Source organism: Sus scrofa, chromosome 3 (assembly GCF_000003025.6).
Source record: "Sus scrofa isolate TJ Tabasco breed Duroc chromosome 3, Sscrofa11.1, whole genome shotgun sequence".
NCBI lineage: Eukaryota > Metazoa > Chordata > Mammalia > Artiodactyla > Suidae > Sus > Sus scrofa.
The window spans coordinates 82,416,447-82,441,728 of record NC_010445.4 but is presented as its reverse complement, the minus strand read 5'-3'; the positions used below and the strand labels follow the sequence as shown (position 1 = coordinate 82,441,728).

Genomic DNA, 25,282 nt, shown 5'->3' with positions numbered 1-25,282 from the left:
GCCAGGGCAACTTGACACATATGAGGAAGCGACATGTGTTTTACATGAGGCTTAAATTCCTATGAAGGAATGAATGGCTTTGTCCTTGATCTGCTCACTGAACTCTTTTTAATATTAATGTGCTATTTAAAAATGCATCATTTGCCTCCAAAGCAGCTCTGTGGGCGGCATTAGAGCCCATGGGCAGGCTACAGGGCCCAGAGTAAAGCAGCTGATTGCTATTTATCACACACGACTGCTGACTCCCAAGGATCAGAACTTTAAGCACAACTTGGCAGGGAAGAGGGGTTTCCATCTCTTCTCTGGTGCTGAAGCTCTAAGATTAGCGTGACCTAAGCCACCTCGTTCTTGGAAAGATGTTAATATAATAATACTTTTTTTTAAAAGGTCAAAACTTCAGATTTCTTTCATTAGCTCTATGGCATGTATCTCCAAGTAGAACACGACTTTGTGGCTTCTTTTCAAACCATCATAACTGTGTTTTGCAGCAGGCTCAAAATACTCTTTTTGTTTCTACAGAGACAACGTACTGAAAGACAAATTTCTAGCCAAATTTATGGACTACTTCTATTCCCACCTTCCTTCCGTGCTGCTAAAAAATATAGGATTAGGCTAGAGCCAGACAGATGCTATAACTACTGTTGGAAAGAAATATAGATTTTAGGTGGGAAGCTATAGACACTGAGATAGAACCATGAAAATGTGAGCTGAGTGGCTGAGCTTTAACTCAGCAGAAATACTTGTTCTATTTAGTGTTTGTTATTCTTAAATGGTAAATCTTAGAGAAAACAGTGCTAGAGAAATGAAACCAGAGGTTTATTATGAAAATGAGCACAGAACTGAAGATGTGTTATGAGTCCCATATAATTGCCTGACAGCGGCAGAGCTAATCTGGTGAAGCATCAGGCTGAGGCTAGACACTGGGTTCAACATAATTTGATCTGCTATCTTCCCCTGAAAATTCCTGTACTGTTTTGTTAGGGGTGTTTCCATCTTATTCTAAATAAATAGTGCTCAGGAATCATGCTTCTTATTAAGAATAGGGACTTTTCTCAAAGAAAAAATCTGGCTAGGAATAGAACATGGTTATTCTTCCTTGTGTTTATTGATTAAAGTAAGAAGATTTTCCTCCAAAAAGTAGTAAGGTGGCCCAGCCTACTTCAGAGTAGGGCTGTTGTTCATTCATTCATTTATTCATTCATTTGTGGATAGAGGGGCACTTATTAAGCCTGCATTACAGGGTTTGAGATTCTAAAATGAGTAATACCAAGACTGAGTTCCTTAAAGTGCTTCTGCTTGTGAAAAACTTCCAATGGCTGATTAATTACTTCATAATTTACTCATCCCTGCACCCATGACCTTTCTATGTGACCTTGGTGTAGTCTCCAACACTGCCTGACTCCGGCCATATGACTTCTTTGTCCAAAGGGATAATCACAAATAAAAAGCAAACAGAGGTTTAAGAAAGCTTGTGGAATTGGACTTGCTCATTCTTTCTTCCCTCAATTTAGTGAGGAATAATTTAAAAATTATAATTGTACATACATCAATATGATGATTTGATATGCATATACATTATGATATTATTACCAAAATCAAAATAATACACACATCCATCATCTCACATACTTAATTTAACTCTTATGTGTGAGGTGAGAATGCCTGAGATATACTCTTAGCAACTTTCAAGTAGAGAGTACTATATTAGTAACAATAGTCACCATGCTGTACATTAGACCCTCAGAACTTATTCTTCCCGCAATTCGAAGTTTGTGCCCTTTGACCTAGAACTCCCCATTCTGTCTTCCCTCTATTTCTATGTAACCACTGTTCTATTGCTGTATGAAATTGGCTTAAAAAAATTTTTTTTTTAGATTCCACAATATAAGTGATACCACACAGCATTTGTCTTTCTGTCTGGCTTATTTCATTTACAATAATGCCCTCCAGGCTCATTCATGTTCCCACCAAAGGTAGGATTTTCTTCTTGTTATGCCTTTATAATATTCTATTATATATCTTGGGTATTGTGAATAATGGAAGTATATATATCTCTTTGATTTCTTTTTTTTTTTTTTCAATTCCTTGCATATATGCAATTCCAATTCCAGGAGTTGGAATTTCTGAATCATACGTTAGTTGTATTTTAAATTTTTGGAGGAACTTCTGTTCTCTTTTCCATAATGGTTGTACCAATGTACATCCCCACCAATAGTATATAAGGGTTTCCTTTTCTCCACATGCTCACAAAAATGTGTTCTCTCTCATCTTTTTGACAATAGCCATCCTAGTAAGTGTGAGGTAAGATGGTTTTGTTTGCATTTCTCTAATGGTTAGCTCCTTTTATGTAACTATTGGCCATTTGTATGTCTTCTTTGGGAAAATGTCTATTCCGTTTCTTTGCCCATTTTTAATTTGATTATTTGCTTTTTTGCTATTGAGTTGTATGAAGTCATTATATGTTTGGATATTAACTTCTTAGTAGATTAATGGTTTGCAGGTATTTTCTCCTATTCAGTAGGTTGCTTTATCAATTTATTGATTTTTTTCTTTTTCTTGATATAGTCACTTATTTTAGCTTTAGTTGCTGTGCTTTTGTTGTATCCAAGAAATCAAAATTTAGCTAAGGAGGTATAAGACCTACACACTGAAAACTATAAGACATTGATAAAAGAAATTGAGAAAGACACAAATAATGGGGAAAATGTCCCATGGATTGGAAGAATTAATATTATAAAAACGTCCATACTACCTAAAGTGATAATCCAGATTCAATGCACTCTGTATCAAAAAAATCCAACAGAATTTTCACAGAAATAGAAAAAAAAATTATTCTAAAATTCATATGGAACCACATAAGTTTCCAAATAGAACAATTCTGAAAAAAAGGACCAAAGCTGGAGGCATCACATTTTCTGACATCAAAGTATATCACAAAGTGACAGTGATCAAAATAGTATGGTACTGCTGTTTAAAAGGGCACATAGAATAGAGAGCCCAGAAATAAACCCATGCAGGTACAGTCAATTCATTTTTGACAGGGACTCCAAGAACGGACAAAGGGGAAAGGACAGACTTCAATAAATGGTGTTGGGAAAATTGGATATCCACGTATAAAATAATGAAACTGGACTCTTTTCTTAAACCACTCCCTGAAATTAGCTTGAAATGGATTATAGACTTGAACGTAAGTCTTGATACCATAAAAACTCCTAGAAAAAAATATAAGAAAAAGCTTATTAACATTGGACTTGCTTATTCTTTCCCTCTATCATCAACAGGAGAACATATCTGCCATTCTGCTGGAGGATGAGAGACATATGAAACACAATCATGAAGCTCCAGACATTCATGCTGAGGAGATCCTAGACTAGTCAACAGCCAGCCTTCCCCTGGACATGTGAGGAAGCTCATCCAAAGTCAGAAGAACTATCTAGCTGACTCATGGATCTCTGCAGATCCACAGATGAATGCAATAAAATCTGCCATGCCCTATCCAGGTCTCACACATAGTAAGCTACAGAAATATCACTCCATGCCGTGAAGGTCTTGGGGTTGTTACACATTATCACTGCAGCCAGGGATAACTGAGATATCATGCCAAAGGCTAGCCCCAGGACTCTTTACTACTCTAGTGGCCTCAGTTGATCTTCAGATAGGATTCTCAGTAGATCTAAAGCTCTTTGCAAGACTGATATTTTTCGCATATTTTTGCCTTTAAAGACATCCCGGACTGTGAAGCATCTGACTCACATCTATCATATATACTATACACTGCCAAATATATTCAGCATGTTTCCTCTGACCAAACACGGCTGTCAGGGAGCACTGGTATGTCTTGGTCAGTGGATTTCCAAATGCGCATCAGCACACTGGGCTAGCTTTCCTAACCATGGACTTTTGATGTTCCCCCAGCCTGTCAACCTCTCTTTAGGTCTGGCCCCTGGCCCCAAGCAGCCATTACCCAAAGGTTTCCAAGGATTCCCCAGCTTTCAGCATGCAGAGTATCTACTCAGGCTAACTATATGACTGAGATGAAATTAATATGATTTAACTTGACTCTACTGTTTTCAATTAATTTAGATATTATTTTAAAAGTTTCATATTGTGAAGAATATTAATTATGATTGATTAAATGTTGTATTTGTGGTCATGTCTATGTCTATGATCAACTGGACATCAGGCTCCTGATCCAGAAAGTAACCTAATGTATAATGCTGAAAGTTGTATCAAATATCCTATAGTAATAATGTCTATCCAAATTATAAGAATAACCATAAATTCCCAAGTACCTGCATATAGAATCATAGAAGTTTAGATATAAATAGATCTCAGAAATTATCTCAAATCTGTGGTTAATTTTAACAGTTTTAACAGTTTAACATCAAAATTGAAAAAAATTGACAAGGTCAAACTGGAAATATTAAGATTATTATCTAACATTTTAATTAGATAAAATAACTTTAAATTTCCTGTTAAAAACTTTAAAATACATCAAACCATCCAATTTATCACCTATGCAATACTGGCATACCTTGGAGACATTGCAAGTTTGGTTCCAGACCACCACAACAAAACAAATATCACAATAAAGTGAATCATATCAATTTTTTTGGTTTCCTGGTGCACAAAAAGTTATGTTCACACTATATTGTAGTGTATTAAGTGTGTAAAAGCATTACACAAAACATGGTACATACCTTAATTTTAAAAAAATTATTGCTAAAAAATACTATCATCTGAGCCTTCAGCAAGTCGTAGCAGTAACATCAAAGATCACTGATCACAAATCACCATAGCAAACATAATAGTAATGGAAAAAAGTTTGAAATATTACAAGAATTACAAAATGTGACACAGTCATGAAGTGAGCAAATGTCATTGGAAAAATGGGACCAATAGCCTTGCTCGATGCAGGGTTGCCACAAAATTGTAAAAACCACAATATCTTCGAAGCACAATAAAGCAAAAGTGCAGTAAAATGAGGTATGCCTATATTTGCATGTGGTATTTTAATTTTTGACTATTTAAAATTTTCTCTAGTTAATCCATTAATCACCTTCTGGGATTCTGTAGCTGCACACAGGAAGCAAAACAGAAAAACTGACAGCCTACGAGTTTCAGAAAAAGCCAATTCCTAATTCTACCCCAGCCACTCAGTTTTGAGCTCCTGTTTGCCAAGTCACTTTACCTCTCTGAGCCTCAGCTGTCTCATCTGTAAAGGGAGATGCTAATTCCTTGCTCTAAGATGAGAAATAAATGAGATAAATACCTAGAGAGCTTAGATAGTGTCTGGCAAATAGTAAACATTCAAAAGATGATAGCTATGTTAACTCTTTTCACTCCCTGCTTAATCTTTAGGAATAGTGCATTCAGAGTGGGCTGGAGAAGACCTTCAGCAAATTCTAAGGACTACGGAATTAAAGTTGGTAAATCTGGCTTTCTGGCAAACAATCTAAGAGCAAAGAGAGCAAAACTGTAGCTTCGTACACAAGACTTTATCACCACGTTAGAAAAGGATGTCAGGAAAGAGGCTTCATTGTGAACTAAGATGCTACATGAAGAGTGTTAGAAGGCATGAAGATTTTCAGGATCTGTTCTACAGAAAATGGTTTACTTTTAAAAAATAGCTCTATGTCTATATATATGTATGTATGTGTGTGTGTGTGTGTGTGTGTGTGTGTGTGTGTGTGTATGTATGTGCATATATACTTATATATCTTAAACTGAAGCTAGCTTTAGATTCTTCCCCTTCACCTCAAGCATTTGCACTCAAAAGTGGGGAGAAAGTTATGGATATTACAGAGGCATGTGTTTAAGAACTTATAACAGGGGTTCAATTTGGGAACAAAACTTGGTCAGACCTAGGTTCAAACTTAGGAGGTGTAAGTAGAGAAATTCTTGCAAGAACCCTAAATCAGTTTTTCATCCTAAAATGAAAAACTCTGAGATTTGTGAGTACAAGTTAACATTTAGCCAACGAGACTGGGCCATAAAATTCTATTTCAATCACTGTACAAAAATATTAGCACACAAATCTAAAATCCAAAAGTTGTAGTTACTGTTGAAAACTGGTATTTCATAATTTCTCATTTTGAAACAAAACTGTTAATTAATTAATTTTTTTTAATTGTGGGGGGTGTCAATCAATTCAAGTTATTTGAGGTTAGTTCATATTTTCTATATGAAAGCAAAAATAGAAATGACCCCAGCTCTTGGTTGCATGCTAATATGGTTCTTATCAAACTGCATGGGGACAGTTTTCTTAAGGAATGAATATAACCACTAAGAAGAGACACAAAGCTAGTACTCATGATTTATTTCAACAACTTTAATATAGTACAGTTAAGCACATAAGTTACTTGGGTCTGTAGTAACAGATTATGACAAACTAAATGGCTAAAACAACAAAAGTTTATTATCTCAGAGTTCTAGGGGCCAGAAGTCCTAAATCAAGGGGTAAGCAGGAATAGCTTCCTCCAAAGTCTCTAGGGAAGAACGCTTTTTTGCATTTTCTAGCTTCTCATAGTTGCTGGAAACCCTTAGCATTCCTTGTCTTGTATCTACATCATTCCCACCTCCATCTTCACATGGTTGTATTCTCTGTGTGTGTCTCTGGATCTGGGTGTTCTCTCCTCTTCTTATAAGGACACCAGTCATATTGCACTTAGGGCACACTCTGATCCAGAATATCTCACGTTAACTAATTATACCTACAAAGACCCTATTTCCAAACAAGGTCATATTCTGAGGTTCTAGTGGACATGAGTTTTGGGGAACACTATTCAACCCAGTGCAGACACCAGAATCAAGACAACATACAGCAGTCTTTCTGTCCTGTCTGGAAACAGCAAGGATATCAGTCAATATTTCTTAAATGCCCTGCATTTTTTGCAGCATAATTTGTTAGATAGGAGAGCTAAAGGTGGCGTTTGGTAGATGTGAAACTTGCTTTTAGTTTGATTTTATGTCTTTGGGTTTTTTTCCCCTTCCCCTTTTAAAATTTAATTCTTTTTTATTTTTTTTGGTAACCATCATTCAACTTTTAAGTTGATGGAAAGGAAACAAAAACATGTTTAATGAAAGATAGAGATATTTACTGCTTATTATGTCTCAAAATAACAGCCAAAGCAAAGTTTTAGTGAGAACACATGTAACAGATGCTTTATCCATTTCTTCAATTCATCATGTTGTGCTAGTAATTATTTTATCAAAGAATTTGCCAGATGATGGAGAGAAGAGAGATAGAGGAAAGGCTGGACTAAACAGAGCCAATTGCAAAGATGAAAAAAATTCTTTAAATCAATATATGTGTGTCTGTGTATATACATATATATGTGTATATATAAACACACAGCTATTTGGTTGTATTATTTGATAAAAAGTAGTATGTACCAAATATGTCTGCTTCCTCCCCACCTCTGGTCCAGAAATCAGGAGTCCTGAGTTCAATTCCCAGATTCACTGCTATAGGACCATGATTCATCAAGCATTCTAGACCTTTAAAATGGGGGCGCTTACAGTTGTCCTGGCTATCTTTCAAATTCATTGTGAGGATTAAATATGACAATTGCAATGAGAAGACTTTAAATTCTAAAAGAAAAATGTTCTCCTGATTACCAAAATTATTATTCTTTTCACTTGAAGACAGAATGGATATTCTTGGCAAAGCCTAAAATTTGTCATCTCCTCCAGCTCTATTATAGTAGTAGTGACCACTGTTTATTGAGCAACTGCTACAAAACACTCGTGCACTGCTTTATATAAATTATTCTTGATGCTCAAATGACTGAAAACTAGGCTTTATTATCCCTATTTTACAGAAAAGTTGTTGAGTTAAAGGACACAGTGAATTCTACCTAGTCCCTCAAACTTGAGCTTCAAAGTTGCACAATTCGCAAATGGCAGAGCCAGGGTTCTCTGCCCAAGTCAAGTTATTTTTCCTTTCTTTCCCCACCACTAAGATTCCCCTAGGATTTTTCACACACACTCATCTGCATCACCTTCCATCTCTCTCTCAAACCAAGGGTGTTTCGCAAATTAGTCATTTGGTTGTAGACATATTGGAAGCGTATACTCAAAAATATTTTACTGATGGCAGATGTGATAAAAAGAAAAGTTTGGAAACCACTGGACCAGAACAGTTGAGGCATTCAGCTCCATCCGTGGTTTGCTTCTGGTCTTATTTATTTATTTATTTGGTTCTGGTCTTTTAGAATCCCTGGTATGGCCTGTTTTCTCCATAGTCTGAATGAGACTGATAGTTCTTGGGTAAGTAAGATGACAATAACATGTCATTTTCCCCCTGCTGATCATGTATCAGGTTTTATCTATAAAAATGAATTAATCTATTTGTTCTAAACACCCCCCCTCTCCATGGCTCACCCCAGTCGTTAACTGTGCAAGTGGGCTGTATTTAAACGGTAGGGAGAATTGACAACAATCAAAAAGCAGCTCAGCTTGAACTCTCCGGCAGCAACCAGAATCACACCACAGAATCACAGAAGCTCAGAGCCCGATAATAACCAGATGACACCGAAAAATTCACTCAAGCAATTATTTTTGATTAAGCCTATATGGTACCTAATAAAGATTGAGATGAATTTATTTAAACCAAATGACTAATTTTTAATGCTCACTTTTCCAGTTAGTGACCGTTGTGACTCCTCATGTGACCTTAAGTCACCTTGGATTCACCTTAATTTCCTAAACAGGCATGCATATTCCGTTCATTATGCATGAAGCTCCTTTTGCAGTGGTGAGCATTGTCTCACCTCCTCTTGACTTTTGTTAATCTGACAGCCACATGGTCTTGTATTGGGGAATTCTGCAAAGCATCTCCAATTCAATCGCATTTCTGTGGTTGAGGGGTTTTATATAATTACAGAAGTTCTTTAGTTGATTTGAATGTTATATCCCTGTTGTGGAATTATGTTTGGACTTTATCCTAAAGGACCGGGAAGGGACTGTGTTTGTTTTGTTTGAACATTTCTTATCACAGAACTATGCTGGAGACAAGCCCCAATGACACAAACATTCAAACAGCACCTTCAGATGTAATATTGATTTATAAAACAACAGTGCACAGCTGCCAAGCTTCACTCTTGAATACAGAAGGTCTTCAATTCCCAACAAATTACTGGCATTTCTACCAATTTACAAATTAGTGTTTCCTCGAATATCACACAGTTCTTAATATTCCAGTCACCTTCCTCTCCAGCCTTCCCTCTTGAAATCTGTGTGTGGGGAGGAGGGGGGAGCGAGAAAGTAGAGCATTTGTAAAACTGGAGTTAAAAAAATCTGGATCAACTTTTATCCTTAGGCAAATTATGCACAGAGTTAAATTAAACCACTATACGCACTTGTAGATGGAAGAATCAGAGGTGGAGGAGGGGTCAGAGACACAGAGATCAAAGTTTCTGTTCTTTGAACAAAATCCCTTTGAAAAGCCCCCATGCCACCTATTCTGCTTGTTAATGTTTTGACTGGGAGTGTCTAGTGGTGTCATCAGCAACAGAATATTTTTAATACCATATATATATATATTTTTTTTTAATTTTCTGTGTGCAGCTAGTTCTACTTAGCAAAGCACCAGATCCTTTGCCAGCAGTGTTATATGTCTCTTAAGGGAATATTTTTGTTAATTGCAAATATTTGATTGACAAACATAGGATGCAATTAGTAGTCAGGCACAGTAGGAATGTGCAGTGAACTGGATCCCTGAACCAAAGGATCTCAAGTCTCTCAGCTTGATCTGAAATCGACTAGAGCATTTCAGCCATATGTTTGCTTCAAACTTCCTCTTTCCTGTGAATGTTGCTTATTTCCCCAAACTAGCTTCTTTTCACATTGCCTCACCGAGGGAGCTAATTCCTCTATGATCAATCCAAATAAAGAAAGAAAATTCTTCACAACTTTCAGCCTGGTGGGGCTCTTTGACCACGGTGGTAAAAATTAATATGGACAAGATTACAAATAGGGGATGTTTCTTTCCAAATCTCTGAGCGGGAAAAAAAAAAAAAAATGAACCTCTTTTGAATTCAGACATTTTCTTTTTAATAACTATTTAAAATAACCTGGAACCATCAGATTATCTTTATCAATTACATTTTGCTTCTTTATACTTATAGCAAGATGAGCCTTTTGTTCTGTCTTACTGCAGTACTTTAAATGGATTTCTGTTTTAAAAATACACGTCATTTTTAAAGGTATTCTTTATCCAACAAATCTGTTGGAGGTACTGGACTCTAATACTATCAGATATTCTGTACATTCCTCCCCTTCAGGGAATTAATTAAAACTCACAGAATTTGGGAGGCAAGAGAGAACCTCAAAGCCTTAAATACTGGCCTTAAAAAGTCCTAAGCAAATTTAATCTGTTTTCTTACCTATAGTGTATGAAAAGAAGAAAGTTGGAAAAACTGAAAAAAGAATCAACTGGAACTGGCTTTCAGGCACTAAAACAACTAGTTGTCAATTTTTTTCACCGATTGATGCAATTCACATGTTATTTTGGGGGATGAGATATACAATGTGAGCTGCTCTCTCTTAAACGATAAGCAAATAGGTATCAACACTGTGGATAAAGAGATAAGAAATCTCTCAAGGCAGTAGGACAGTGTACCGCATTCTTAGGAACATCTCTCAAGTGCAAGGCAAATGATGTGGGGCCTTCAATGAAGATGGGGAACCTGAAACCCAGGGAGATTTTAAATTAGTTCAAGGACACACTGGCAGTGCTCGGTGATATGGAAATATAGGGCAGGAATCCTGACATGCAGCCCATGAAACCAGAATGCTTGTCAAGTCTGTCAATTATCATGCACCACATTCCAAATAAAGCTTTAAAAACGGGCATCTTAAGGCTGCAAGGCGCCACTGTGGTTCATCTTGACCATCTTGCTTCCTCTAGAAAAGATGCGATTAATTTTTTAAAACTAGCTGTCTGCCCCAAACATACAAATAAACGACGTTCTTTGTGTTTGGAATATAAATAAAACCATGGAAGTACAAAGTAAGAATATGGACAAATAAAAAGCAATCTCATGTTCTCTTGCTCTTCCCTTTTGTCCCTTCTTGGAATGATTGTCCGAAGCCCAGTGACCATGAAAATATTTGGAATGAATCTGGTTTATAGCTTAGATCATGGACATAGCAGGCTCACTGGAGGCCTATCTACCCTTGGTTTTTGCCATTAGTCAAGTCAGTGGCTAAACTGATCACATCAGCCAGAGTCCCCCAGTTCACAGAAGCTCACTGTTTGTCTGCTGTCACAGATCCTTGGTAACAGACAAATTTAGATGTGGAAGAGATCAGGGAGGAAACCCATCCATTCAGCAGACAAGACATCAGAGGCTCAGAGACCTGGTGACTGCTTTGAAAAACTAGAAGTGATTGCTAAAGTATAATTCTGAATGGTTTCTGATAGTTTCAGCCCCACGGTTCAGGAAGGGCAGGAGGGAAAGGAGAAGTCAAGGCAGAGAAGAATACATTGAAGCAGCTACTACACAGGTAGACTTGGCTGACTGGGTGATAGCTTTCAGAGATGACTACTTTGTGAGTTGGGGAAGGGTGGCTGGTAAGGGACAGGGGATATATGCTTTTCAGATTAGGATGGGATTGCACTTTAGGTGGCATGCCCATAACCAGAAGCTTTCTGAAGAAAAATCAAATAATGCCCCTGGTAGGGTTGCCACTTTGGTAAGACACTATTTACCTCTGTGATATCACCAGGGAAAACCACTCACTCTCAGATAATCAGGTCTCTTTTCATAATTTTCTCATTTCTCTAAGTTTGCAGGTTGTTTGCTGATGTCCAGGTCTCTATGGAAGTTACACCTAATACTTTAAAGGCCTTATGTGGGGGGATCCTTCTATTTCTTTGCAAACCTCTATCATTCTTAGCTGGGGCTCTCTGGCACTCTATCGGAAGTTCTCAAACTTAAGCCTGCATCAGAATCCTCCTCGGGGCCTGTTAAAATGCAGATTCCTGGGCCCCAACCCCAGAGGTTCCAATTCGGCAGGTTTGGAATAGAGCCCAGAATCTGCATTCCCACCAATTTCACAGACACTGCTGATGCTGCTAGTTCAGGGACCACACTTTGAGAACCACTGCCTTCTATGTAGAAGTAATGCTCCATGTGTGTTACAGATAAAAAACACTCTTAACTTCAACCGCATAGAAACAGATAACAAAAGAGTCAGAGAATGAAATAGCACCTGGCATATACTATATACTCAATGTAAATATTTCTGATTGATTGCACTGAGGCTTGATGTTGCCCTCTATTTACCTATATTAATCCAAAACTACAATTTATGGAGTTAAACAGGTTCCCAAACATTTCCCTTTTGGCCATACCCAGGAGGATTCAAATCCCATTTGTGGGATTTCTTAGTTTTGTGAAATTGGTCAGCTTTTCCATTATCTAACATTTCTAAATCTTAGTTTCCTCAGTGGTAAAATTGAAAAAAAATGGGAATATTGTGAGAGTTAAATATCTACTACTATAGTTCTTCTTGAGCACTGTGCCAGAGTGCAAAAGCATTCATTTTTCTTATTTCGCTATTGGTGAAAATAAATCTTCTGTAAGTAATAGAAACAAATAGAAAGCATTGTTTATAATATGAAGCACATCTTAAATTATACCTCAGTATCCAGTTATCTAAATGCAGAAAATCTACATCTAGCCTGTATACTAGGCTGACTCAAATGTGGAAAAGAGCATAAAAATCCTCTGTAATAAAATATATATTTTATTAGAACACGAGGCAATTAATCAGTTTGTTTTAATTTATGAGGAATCACTAAATGGTTTAATGGGTTAGCACATAACGAATAAATAATGGAAAACCTTAAAAACCACTGAACTAAGTGGCCCAGATGTTCATCAGCTGTTTAGAAGCATTCACACCTGTGGCTTCATATTAAAAAGCAAAATATATTTCATGTAACTTTGTTAGTTTTCTTTCAGAATTTTTTTTTCTTTTTATGGTCATACCTGCAGCATATGGAAGTTCCCAGGCTAGGGGTTGAACTGGAGCTGCAGCTCCCGGACTATGCCACAGCCCCAGCAATGCCAGCCAGATCCGATCCACATATGCAACCTACCCTGCAGTTCACAGCAATGCCAGATCCTTAACCCACTGAGTGGGGCCAGGGATCGAATCCACATCCTCAAGGATACTAGTCAGGTTTGTTTCCACTGAGCCACAATGGGAACTCCTAGGAGTTTATGGTCAGGTTTTATACTTTCCGAAATACTTTGGGTCACATATTTATACCTTTGACTCTTTATCTAAATAAGGAAAAATGATTCATTTTCTAATTGAGTTTCTATCATTGAATGAAAATGGAATATAAGTAGATCCTTCAATTCTATATAAAAAGATATTAATTACATATGTTAATTTAACTTACATTTAAAAGACATATATTTATGGGTCTTACTTTGTTCCAGGCATTATTTTAAGTGCTTTATAAATAAGAACTCATTTAACTGTCAAAATAACCTTGTGAGATAGATATAATTAATATCATCTCCATTGAACAGTTGAGGAAAGTACAGAACAAATAAATTGTGAAGATGGCCCAAAGTCACACAGCTAGTAAATGGGGTAGCAAGGATTCAAATGAGGCTATCTGTTTCTGAGTCCCTGCTCACTGTACACCCCCTTCCAGTCACCCACCATATGATGCACTGTGCTGGATGATGCTGAGGGTAAGTGACCCTGCCTTCATGGAATTTACAACCTCACTGGGATTAAGAATGCTATAGGAATTCATCATTTGACAAGTGCCAATATTTATGGGGTATGGACAGACGCCACAAATTGGGGAACCACAGTTCAAATATGGTTCATGGATATGTTTAATTTGGCCCATATGAGCTAATGGCTTAAAGTGGTAAAATTTATATTAATATTCCAGATTTTCAGTTCTTAAAAAAAAAAAAAAACAGTTTGAGAAACATCGTGCCCAAAATCCTTCATGAAACAATCAGATGATACCAAATCCTCTTCTGTCTGCTCTGGCACCTAGCAGATGTTCAACACAAGACATTCACACATATGCACTTTTATCAAATGCACATCACTCACTTATGTTACTTGCTTAGTTAGCCCCTGAGTTGACTCCCATATATGTGAAGAGAGTATATGTCCTAGGGAAGAGGTGTGGAGAGCCCTGGGGTATCTACAGAAGCCCCAGGAAACAAAATGTTATTTGCCTTGAATTTCAAAAGAGGAGGACTGGTGTTGTAACAAGACTGTGGTGAGTCACCTGATATCTTCTGATAACCTAGAGTGTATCCAAACAAAAGATCTCTTCTAACTTCAGTCAAATATAGTCAATGTTACCGTTTCTGACACTCATTTTTTGTGGTGAATAGTTTGATGACAGTCAAAGTGTTCTTGCCAGGGTAGTGAATATTGTTTATTCACTAAAGTATTGCTAACCCCACTTCTCTGAACTAGAAAGAAAGTTCCACAGGAAGACAGGGGTCTGTTTTTCTGATCAATGCTATGTTTCTAGAACCTAACACAATGTCTGAAATATTGTAAGAACTTGGTAACGAGAGAGAGGGCGAAAAAACACGAAACCAACCATGTCATCTGATGGATCACTTTCCTGAGAGCATTCTCTCTCACTGATGAGCTTGAGTAATAATAGTAAAAATAGTAAAAGAATCCAAGAATAGTAGCAGGAATCATAAGACTATATTGAACTCCTTCCATGATTAGTAAAGGTCAAATTTGTAACTTGCTTTAAGAATCAGGCAGAGCCATGATGTCTCAGCCTAGGTTGTGGTCCCTAGGCTGCTTACATCTAAATGGAGTCCCTGCTGGACCTGTAGACTCCGAAAGGCCCACCCCAGATCTAAGGGCACACAAGAACCACCATTTATGCATGCCAGGTAAGTTCTTTACATGCCAAATTTTGTGCATCAAATGATCAAAGAACCTCTATTCAGTGGTGGAAAGGCCTAGCATTCTATGTTTTGATCCTAAAATCACAAGATTCATATAGTTGGATTCAATGTATTTAAGGTGGAAACTATACAATGGGTTTTGAATAAATGTTAAATTATCCTGATACTTCCTTATTAAGCTGAGTTTTTACCTAGCTAGTGAGTGCTTTGTTAGTACAAGTTTATATGTCCTGCAAGGTGTCAACATTCTTCCAGACCTGGACTACTGAATTGTTTGCTTTATTTACTCATTTGTTATTTAAACTAGTTTTATTTAACTAGGAAGCACATTTTGCTAAAGAAACTGCAAAATATTGTTTTATTTGGCTGATGCTAATGGCTTAGAAATAAATTTGAATGCCATTATGGACACACTCTGCCCAGTTTGGCCATAGACTCTATCACTTCCCATTATATTTCACTAGGTTCTTCTTTCACTCACTTAGACATAACTCTACTCCATATGGCATCCCAATCCAACTTCTACCACTACCACCCTAGCCTAGACCATTATTACATCTCACCTAAATTAGTGCTATAACCTAAATATTGTCTTTCTGTTTTCCTCTTGCCACCTTAACTCTATATTCTTCATGCAAAGGCTAAGCAATCCTATAAAAACAGTTCATCAGCCTCTCATAGCTTCCCATCTCACCAGAGTAAAACCAACATTCTTACCATAGTATTCATTACTATGGTGTTTGTGAAATATGTACAGGTTTCTGCTTACTGGACACCTGGTAGCACAATAATTATGCTCCTGCCCACTGATGTTTCTCCTTCCTACTTCCATCATCACTGAATGTTGACTAGATCTGGCCAATGAGTTGTTTGAGGAAGCAATGTGTCCCTTCCACTCTGGGACATTAACTGCTAATAGGAAACCCTTCAGAGAGTTTTCCCTTGCCACTATGACCAGCAATATTCCTGACAGTGGCCCTTGCATCCCCCTGGGTGTCAGGACAAGACTGACATGCTGCAGAGCCTCCAATCTAACTGTGGTAGACATGGTGTGAGCAAGAAAGAAATCTCAGCTGTCTTCAACCTCTGAGATTTTGGGATTCTTTGTTACCATAGCATGATCTTTTATAACCTGTCTGTTATTCTGACTTTTATCTAGAAGGCCAATATGATCTAACTGCAACCTACCTCTCCTACCCCTTTCCCTATCTCTTTTTCCCTTTCTTACTCTCTTTTGCTAAACTTGCTATCCTAGGGCATACCAGCTTTCTTCCCAACTCAGGAGCCTTGCACTGTGTAAAATGCTCTGTGGCTACATCTCTGCATGCTCGTTACTCCATCCAGATCCTTGGTTAAATGTCTTCTTCTTAGGGAGGATGTCCCTGACTATATGCTGAAAGGGTGCCCCTTGTTATTTTCTCCATTACTACACTTTTTTTATTTTTCTCTGTACCTTAAACGGTTTCCTTTTCCATTCTCCATTCTGTCTTTAAAGATAAAATGTAAACTTGAAGGCAGAGACATTATTTTGTTCACAGATGTTTTCCTAGCACCTTGAACCACGCCTGGATTAGAGTATATGATTACTAAATCTAATATTTGTTGAATAAATGGATTTATCTGGGAGTATCTCCAAACCATCAGTTTTCTCCTCTAAAAGTACGAATTAACAGGTCCTTCCACCTACTCCATAAGGTTACACTATACTTTTTAAAGTATACAGCAGAATGTGTTTTAGTCTCTCACCACAATGACAGGTTAATTCACTTAACATCAAAGTGTTAAGAAGAAACATCTTAACAAATGATGCATTTTGGACCTGTGGGTTTGACTTTCTTGGTTCCTTGGGTATTTTACAGCCTTGATCTTATTTTTTGTGTTGAAATAATTTCAGAAGGAACTAGCACTCATTGGAAGGCTGCATGGGAAGTTGAAGTCCTTCATTCTTCTCAAAGGAGAACCTGTTTATCACTTATCTTGAAGGCATGGGCAGAGTTTTGCTTTGTCATACAAAGTTTATTGATTCTTCTGTAGCAACCTTGTTTGAAAATTAATTTGGAATTTAAGCAATGACCTCTTTGAGAAATAGTGAACATTTAATTTTTTATGCTGAGCTTTCCGAACATTTAGTAATGGGGTATGAGTCACACTGAAATAGAAGCTTCATTTTCCACTCTGAATTTTACACAATACAATTTTACCTATAAAAGACAGCACATCTCAGCAAACTCAGGAAATATAAATTTATAATTTCCCCCTTCTTAGAGTCGGCCATACAATACAATTACCATAAGAAGATTGCTTTAAACATGCAATTATAAATATGGCATGATTCTATAAATTATCTGTAATTTATTTATAAATCTTCTGCAAGGGCTAATGTTTAACACATGCACATTTTTTTAATATTCCTTTTCCCTTCAGTTCTGTCATATCATTAGATAAATATACTTAATGAGGGTTTATTATGGAAATAAAATAATCTAAACAGTATTGTATGGTCTACTATATTATGAAAGAGTTATTTTAAAAGCCTATTAAAGTCCCTGCTTGGGCTTGTCCAAGTTCATGTGAGTGAGGAATGATAACCTAGAAGAAAATTCCTATTTTGATTATTCAGTCAAATACATTCTCCTCTATTATTCAATCAACTCAGTTCTTTTCTCTTTCTGCTACTCCTTGTCCATTAGTCACAGTCAGATAAAACTATAAGTCAAGAGAATAATTCTTCTTCATGACACTGTCAGAGGTATTTTAAAAGACCAGGTTGTGAGTCAACTTTCTCATGCACTGAAAAGGCAGGAAAAAAAATCCCTATTTCTTCTGCAAAAGACTGCTTTCAGGTTTAAGCTCTCTTTCTCTCTCTCTCTCTCTCTTTTTTTTAATATGTGTGTTAGAATTTGTAGGTAGATTTTGTAATTATGTATGTCACAGGCAAATTTGTTATGGTATTGCAGTCACAGAGGTAGGCTTTAAACTTACTGACAACAAGGTGCTTCAGATTTCATTCCTAAAATGGAATTCCCCCAATAAATGAGGCAGAGGACCATTTGTGACATTTTTGGAACACACAAAAGGCTTACATGCCCAATCCCAATCTATCTGACATAAGCTACCTACCCTACTATGCTTTCCAAATAAAGCAAACATCAATCAAACTAACCCCATGACTTGAGTTCTGGGATCTTATCCTAATCATCTCTGTATGCTTAGCATCTAAGTGCACCCTTCATCTACCAGCTGCTAATACTGTATATAAAGTGATATACAAGTGACTTATCAGACAGGCACTAAAACAAACATGATGGAGGACTCAAAGCAATTCTACCTTTTTGTAAAAACCACACTACATGTATGTACCTACATCTACAGACAGAGATGGTCACTGACAAAGAAGGAACAGGCAACGTTGAAAATGTTTTAGCTTTATAACATAAACGCTATTTGTATGTGTCTAAGTCACAAGGCATTAGGCATCCCGTAGTGACAGCATCTGTACCGGTAACTGTTTTTTCCATTACTTTTCACATAGTCTTTTAAGGACAACCTAGAGCAATGGTTTTCAAGAAAACTCTCTCTTCCCTTTAAAAACAATCTTTTTAAAAGTAAATACTGCATTACCTCCCCTGAAATAAAATCTTACTCAAAACTTCAACAACTTCAACATATAAAAATGATAAAAGTTCAGGTGGCAGACCCACTCCGCTGGTTTCTCCTTACTCAGCACATATGGCAGTCCCCATGGTAGTGTTCAAGGCCATTACAGAGAACTCAAGGGCTCCTAGTTAGAAAAGCAGTAACTCAGATACGTAATTTTCAACTGTACCCAGATGCACGTGTATCACTGTTGCATGCACTAAACAGATAAAGACGTAAACACTATATATTATATATTTACATAGTTTATAATATATGTTTAATATTTTAAAGCTTAATATGAATATACCCATGTTCAGATCTATGCAAAGATATCACTCTTAAACTGGCTGGTAAGGAAAAGTAAAAAAGACAGAAATCGTAATTTGGTTCCATATTGTGACTGCGGAACACAAGGGGTGATATATTTTTCCTATATTGGACATATTTTCAAAATCATGCATGGGGATTTATATGCATACCCTGTGCCATTTATAACAGTGCTACAAATAACTAGGATTATGCTCATTAGCAAACACTGCTACTTTTCTGAAGGGGATGCCAGGAAGACATGGCTAAAAGGAAAGTCTTTTTCAGACAGAAGAGACAAACCTGGAAATAGGAATTTATATGTTGGTCCTGTGAATGTTTAATGCAGTATTTCATGAGCTACAGAGAGAGAGAAAGAGAGAAAGAGAGAGGGAAATGATGCTTTGTATAATATCTTACAAGCACTACAAAGAAACCTGATGTTCATCTTAACCAGACACAGCTATGATTTTGCCATCTAGTTTCTCAGAAATATTCATCATATCTGAAGAACTTTCCATGCTAAGGAACCAGGACCGTATGTGACAGGGGGAAGGAGAGCGTCAACCAGCTCTTTTTTAAAAAATCTTTTATCCCCACCACTAAGTTTGGACAAGTAATTGACATGAAGGAAAGACAGCTTTGTATAAGGAATTAAAACTTAGTTGTCAAGTTGCCCTTTGATTTTCCTCAATCCCCATCTTACCCCATTTTCTCATCTGTGTAGCTGGTGGTGTTGTGCTTGCAGTTGTTTTTCTTAAGGATAATTTTTGCTTCTAAATACTGAGAAAGAATAATCAGGTGCCTGAGAAGTGGTGTCTCTGTTCGTCTCCCCACACGTGACTGCTTTCTGTCTGGTGCTTTGTCACGGTGCCTCCAGAGCAGACTTCCTCTGCTTCCTTTGTTATCCTCGCCTGATAAATAAACAGCACAAAATTACCGAATTTATTATGGTAATCGAGAGAAGGAAAGGAACGCTGAGCCTGCCCCCCATCTATTACATTGCCGCTATGAAAGTTGGCTCAACCTGCTCTAAACCTCAAATGCTAGTGTAACATCGGCCCCTCTCCTGCACCCCTCTTTGATTCCTGCAGCACCCTACCCTTTGCGATGATTGTTTTCTGTCCATCTTGAGCCGGGTGTCAGTTCATTTAGATTTACATCAAGTAGTAAATTAAAATAATCACTCAGCAAACACTCTGAGCTCAGTTTTCCCTTTCAGTAAGGAGTTGCGCGAGCTGCTTGAAGCATTCAAGCAGAAAATATTGCTGTCTAGATATTTGTCCTCTGGGTGATAAAGGAGGCATTGTCTTGGGACCCACTCAGGCCTCGGAGCCGATCGTCGCTGTGCATCACAGCTGTGAAGTGCGCTTTGTTATGTGTCTGAGGACTCGGGTTCAAGACCTTGTTTTTCTTGAAATACCAGACTGATCAGAGCTGCATATGTTCGGGGGAAAGCAGGGGTCGGTGGTTCTCTGTCCACATTTTTACTAGATTATTCTTGGACAGAACTCTGGGAAAATACCCTGCAGCCTAAACCATCCCAAGAGTTTTGCTTTGTTTTAACTCATTTTCTTTCTTTCTCTTTCTTGCATCTTTTTCTTTTTTTCTTCCTTTCCCCTTCTTCAGATTCTGCATTGTTATAGTACTAGAAAATGCTGGAGTTTATCTGCATGAGTCAGAAACAAAGGCTCACAGTACTGTTTTGAACCTGGGTGCCATCACGTACCAAGTTATAAACCTGTTTCTTTGTGTTCTCAATACAGTACATCTATCTGCCCATTTAGAAATCGAAATGAAGAGTTCAGTCACCTGGGATGAAATATAGAAAGGGCTAAAGAGGTTTTCCACTATTTGTAAATGATCAGTGGAATCTGAAACAAAGAGTTGATAGAGGTAAATGAATCAGAATTTTTGCTTGGAATAAGTTTGTTTTTTGTTTTTTTCCAAAAAAGATAAAAATTATCTTTTGTAACTCTCTAAGCTATTATTATCCATTTTTATTGCAGCTTTTTTGTAGGTATCTTATTGCTAGGAGTATTTGAAAGAGTAAAATATTTGTTGCTTTAAATAGTGAAAGAAAAACATCAAATGATAGGGAGTGTGGTGGTAGGCATCTAAATGAAAATTGGAATTTTCAGTCAGTTCCCTGAATTTTTCCAAATAGCTCCACATGCTTGGCTAATTGACTATTGTTATTGATTTGAGGCAGATATTTGGCATTGTGTTGTATCTGTATCTAAGCCAAGGTATCTACAGCAAATGTTATCACATTTGATATATTCCTTGTGTCTGTGTTACGGCTAAATATATACCCTCAATTATAAAATTCCCTGTTCATACATGGAAAACAAAAACTAAAATAAGCAAAAAAAATCAATATAAAAGAAATGGAACAGGCACATATATTAATATACACATATATTTAGTCATACATATGACCTCCTTGTGAATGAATGATTTTTATATTCTTGAATTAAAATACATTGCTTTTTGGGGTGTTCTCACTCAATGGCACTCACTCAGGAGCTCTGCCCCTGTGACTCCACTACAACCAGCTGTAAAGCCCACCCTTTGGATTCATATAAATCTCTCCAGTAAGGTTGCATCTGCAAGAATCAGAGGTGTCACTGCACTGACAGTGCTAAGCCCTCATATTGTACCAAGGCCTGTGAAAATAAGTGGAAAGAATCACCAGACCAGAGAATAAAGTCATAGATCATTTCCAGTCCTATATTATGGTTTGCAATGTTTTGTGTCTGCTAAGCACCAATTTAGTTCAGAAATATAGGTTGAAGGAATGCAACTAGAATCTTTGGTTCTGATCTGCTTGGGCTCCAGAGTCAGCCTTATGTGATGCTCTGCTTTAACAACCATAGCTGAGTATCTTTGAGCATGTTACCTAACCACTCTGGGCCTTCAGTTTCTCCATTTGTACAACGGGAATATTACTGATGTGTACCTCATGTGGTTGTTAAAATTATTTAATGAGTAATACACATTCAATGCTTAGAACAATGTCTGGCACATGGCTAATATTCCACAAATATTTCATTAATGATAGCAATTATGATCATGATGATAATAATCCTCACAACTTGGGCTGGATAGCTTTGACCTAGCTTTTCTTTCTTTTTTCTTATATATATATATTTTTTCTTTTTAGGGTCACACCTACGGCATATGGACGTTTCCAGGCCAGGGTTGAATTGGAGCTGCAGCTGCTGGCCTATACCACAGCTCACAGCAATGCCAAATCTATAAACTACTGAGTGAGACCAGGGATTGAAACCACATCCTCATGAATACTAGTTGGGTTTGTAATCTGCTGAGCCACAATGGGAACACCCTTTTCTAACTTTTCTAAGGTTGATGTACACATCAGAATTGGGTTCTCCTGAATTAGAACCTCCATTCAGTCATTTACTAACCATGTGAATGGGCAAATTACTTTACTTCTCTAGATTTTATTTTCTATGAAGTAAGATAACAACTGACTCATATAGAGTTTTCTAAATGTGAAAATAGATGCTGTACATAAATTGCTTAGCATAGTACATGACCAAACAGTCCCTAAGGCATGTGGGACCCCAGGCCAAAAAAAAAAAAACTCTTTCTATTTAATCGTTTAACTAGTATTCCAAAATTCAAAAGCCAATTATTAAAGATTTAGAAAAACAGGTAGAGAGGAAAACTTAGGCATTTTTTCTCGTTTAATCGATGTACATGAAAATCTTTCAGTGTCCAAGCACCATTTCTTCCTGTTCAGGGACAGGATACTTCTTATCATTTTCCTTTCTTTTCTTTATTAATTTTAATGTTTACTGTTTTTGACTAAAATCGCAACTCCCACAATGAGAAAAATATAGCAATGCTGTTATTACTTATAATGTCATGTGTCTTTGGAATCCATATCTATTGAAACAATATTGATCTGGCTTCTGCAGTTCCCTTGTACCATTTTTTTTAATGCTGATTATAACAATCTTTACATCACCTCATTATCTACTGTGCTGCCCATAAATACTAGTTTCCAACAATTATCTCAAAAGCTGTTTTGGTGCTTCACTGATGACAACCACAGATGTAAGTCTTGCCTAGAGTATGCACGGAAATGTGAAGAATAACTTGTTTTCTGATTATGTTAGGTTTACAGTTCAAAAGTCTATAGTGTACCCATTCCACAACACATCCTCCAACCATGCTTTCTCTAGAACTAATTAGGCTATAGACACTGGATTCCTTGAATGTGATCTCTTAATGTTGTCTGCATTCCACCTACCTCCACCAGCAGGGAGCGTAAACCAGGGACAGAGGATTCAGTAAGAATGGTTGCATTTGCATAAGAAAAGTTCATCCTTGAATCAGCCTGATTTAAACCTACCTGGGGTAGGATGATGTGAACATACCAACTAATCAATCAGCATATTATTGGGAAAGACCTATTGGCATTGTAGAGCAATGATCTTGGAAGTTTTCAGAGGAGATAACTGTGACCACCTGGCACAGAGCATAGACCCTGTGGAAGGGATGGAACATCTCCTCTGAATGCCAACAATGCTGGCACATGGGAAAATGACATTTATACCCTCATCACCCTCAGTTACTGCAGACTGAAGGTGGTACTGTGGCTAGTGAGAAGACAGATGGATAAGAATTAACACACTGGTCACATACATGGCTCAAGCCAAAGGCTGACAGAGGACTGTTAGTAACCTATAGTCCTAAACTCCTCCTGGTATGACTTTAGAGTCATATCATTCTGACATGACATTCTAAAAGAAATACTGCACTGACCAGCAGGAGAAATCCACTCACCAGTCCCCTCTCCTGGAACTGGCTGGCCATGTGGTCCCAGGACAGATCAGAATGATTCAAGCACCAGAGCTGCTGGTGCATCCAGTTGACCTCATGATTGCAAGGAATGTCATAGCACCACAAAGGAGAGAAATAGGGCAGGACTCAAAAGGATCCTGATCTGGGCCCAGGTAGATCTGCTAAATGACCAGAGAAAGACTAACAAAAACTTGAAGGAGTCACTCTGTGGCTGGTATGGTATTTTCTTATTGGGTAGGGAAGGAGAAGGAGGGAAAAGGACAAGTCTATGAAGCAGAGGCAACAGAGTTAGCAAAAGAGAGAGACATTCAAATGGCCTAGTTATTAAGGGAAATGCAGGAAGTAGGGTGTGGGCTTATGCAGGGGTTTTGGAGGTCACTGAAGTAGATGCAGACGAAGACTGGAACTTTAGATTGAAGCCAGATTTTGAAGAGCTCTGAGTACAAACTATATTTCTGTAAGTTTTGGGGCCCCATTAACACTAGGTTTTGGATATTAAAGATGCCATTCCAGGTTTAGAGGCAGAAAGTTAGTTCATTGAAAGATTTTCAAGCAACGGAGTGATCTATGTTTTCTAAAGATTCCTCTGGTAGAACTTTAGGTTTGAGATGATAGTGGGAGAAGCCACAGAGATGAATTAAAGAGCTATGGAATTACTTCAGGGAAGAAATAAAGAGTACCTCAATAAGGAGAGCAGAATAATGGATAGGAGAGGAGAATCCAAGAGTCTTGCAGAGTTAAGGTCAGCAGACCCTGAGGACTAACTTGATGGAGGCTGGAGGAATAGACTGGCAAATAGATTTGGTGCTACAGTAAGAGATTTATTCACTCAAAAATGTCCACCTGTTTCCAGGTGCCCAGCCTTGTGCAGGAAATACAGGAGAAGCAAATATGGTAGTGATGGGCTCTCAGGGCTAAGAATCATCTATATGTTAAATATACAGCTTGCCAGGCCCCTCTTAGTAGGCCTGGGCTCTAAGAGCCCAGGGAATCTGTGTTTTTAACAATTACCCTAGGGAACACTTTTCACCACAGAAGTTTAGGAAACACTGTACAAAATAATACATTTGATTCTGGATACGAGATAATCAACATACAGAGAAATTATATGTGAACACATGTACAGGGGATTCTACTACATTTACATGGGCATAAGAGGCAAAGATGTTAAGAGGAGGTTTTCTAAGCTATGCTATGGGGAAAAATAAACACCCAGGAGAAGCTAAAACAAACAAACAAAAAAACAAAGTAAACTCTCCAGAGAATACCTCTCTCTAGATCTGAGAAATGGAACTGGAAAACTCTGCCAATGTCTCCTTTGTTGACTGAAGATTGGCTCAACTTCCCATCCAAATCCAGATTCACGTTTTAGCATGGATTATGGTGACTGATACTGCAATTCTTTTGTTTTTCAGTAGAATGTCTGCCTTTAAGCCCACATGTTGCTTATCAACTGCTCCACTGGAATGCTTAAACCAAAGAAGGCAAAGGACCTTCTGGTTGGATCATGGGAAAGAAAGAGAAAAGGGTTTTATGTTTACTGCAGTGCCCTTCATCCTCATCAGAACCAT

At 37.5% G+C, this 25,282-nt stretch overlaps 1 long non-coding RNA gene across 1 annotated transcript in view; it reads right to left on the bottom strand.

Annotated features, from left to right (window-relative positions):
- LOC110260011 overlaps positions 6,326-25,282 on the bottom strand; it is a 33,640-nt gene continuing 14,683 nt past the window's right edge. The window contains exons 4-5 of the long non-coding RNA XR_002342711.1: positions 19,582-19,789; positions 6,326-9,236 (exon numbers count right to left, since the gene is read on the bottom strand). This is a non-coding gene — a long non-coding RNA (uncharacterized LOC110260011). The remainder of the gene's footprint in view (positions 9,237-19,581; positions 19,790-25,282) is intronic.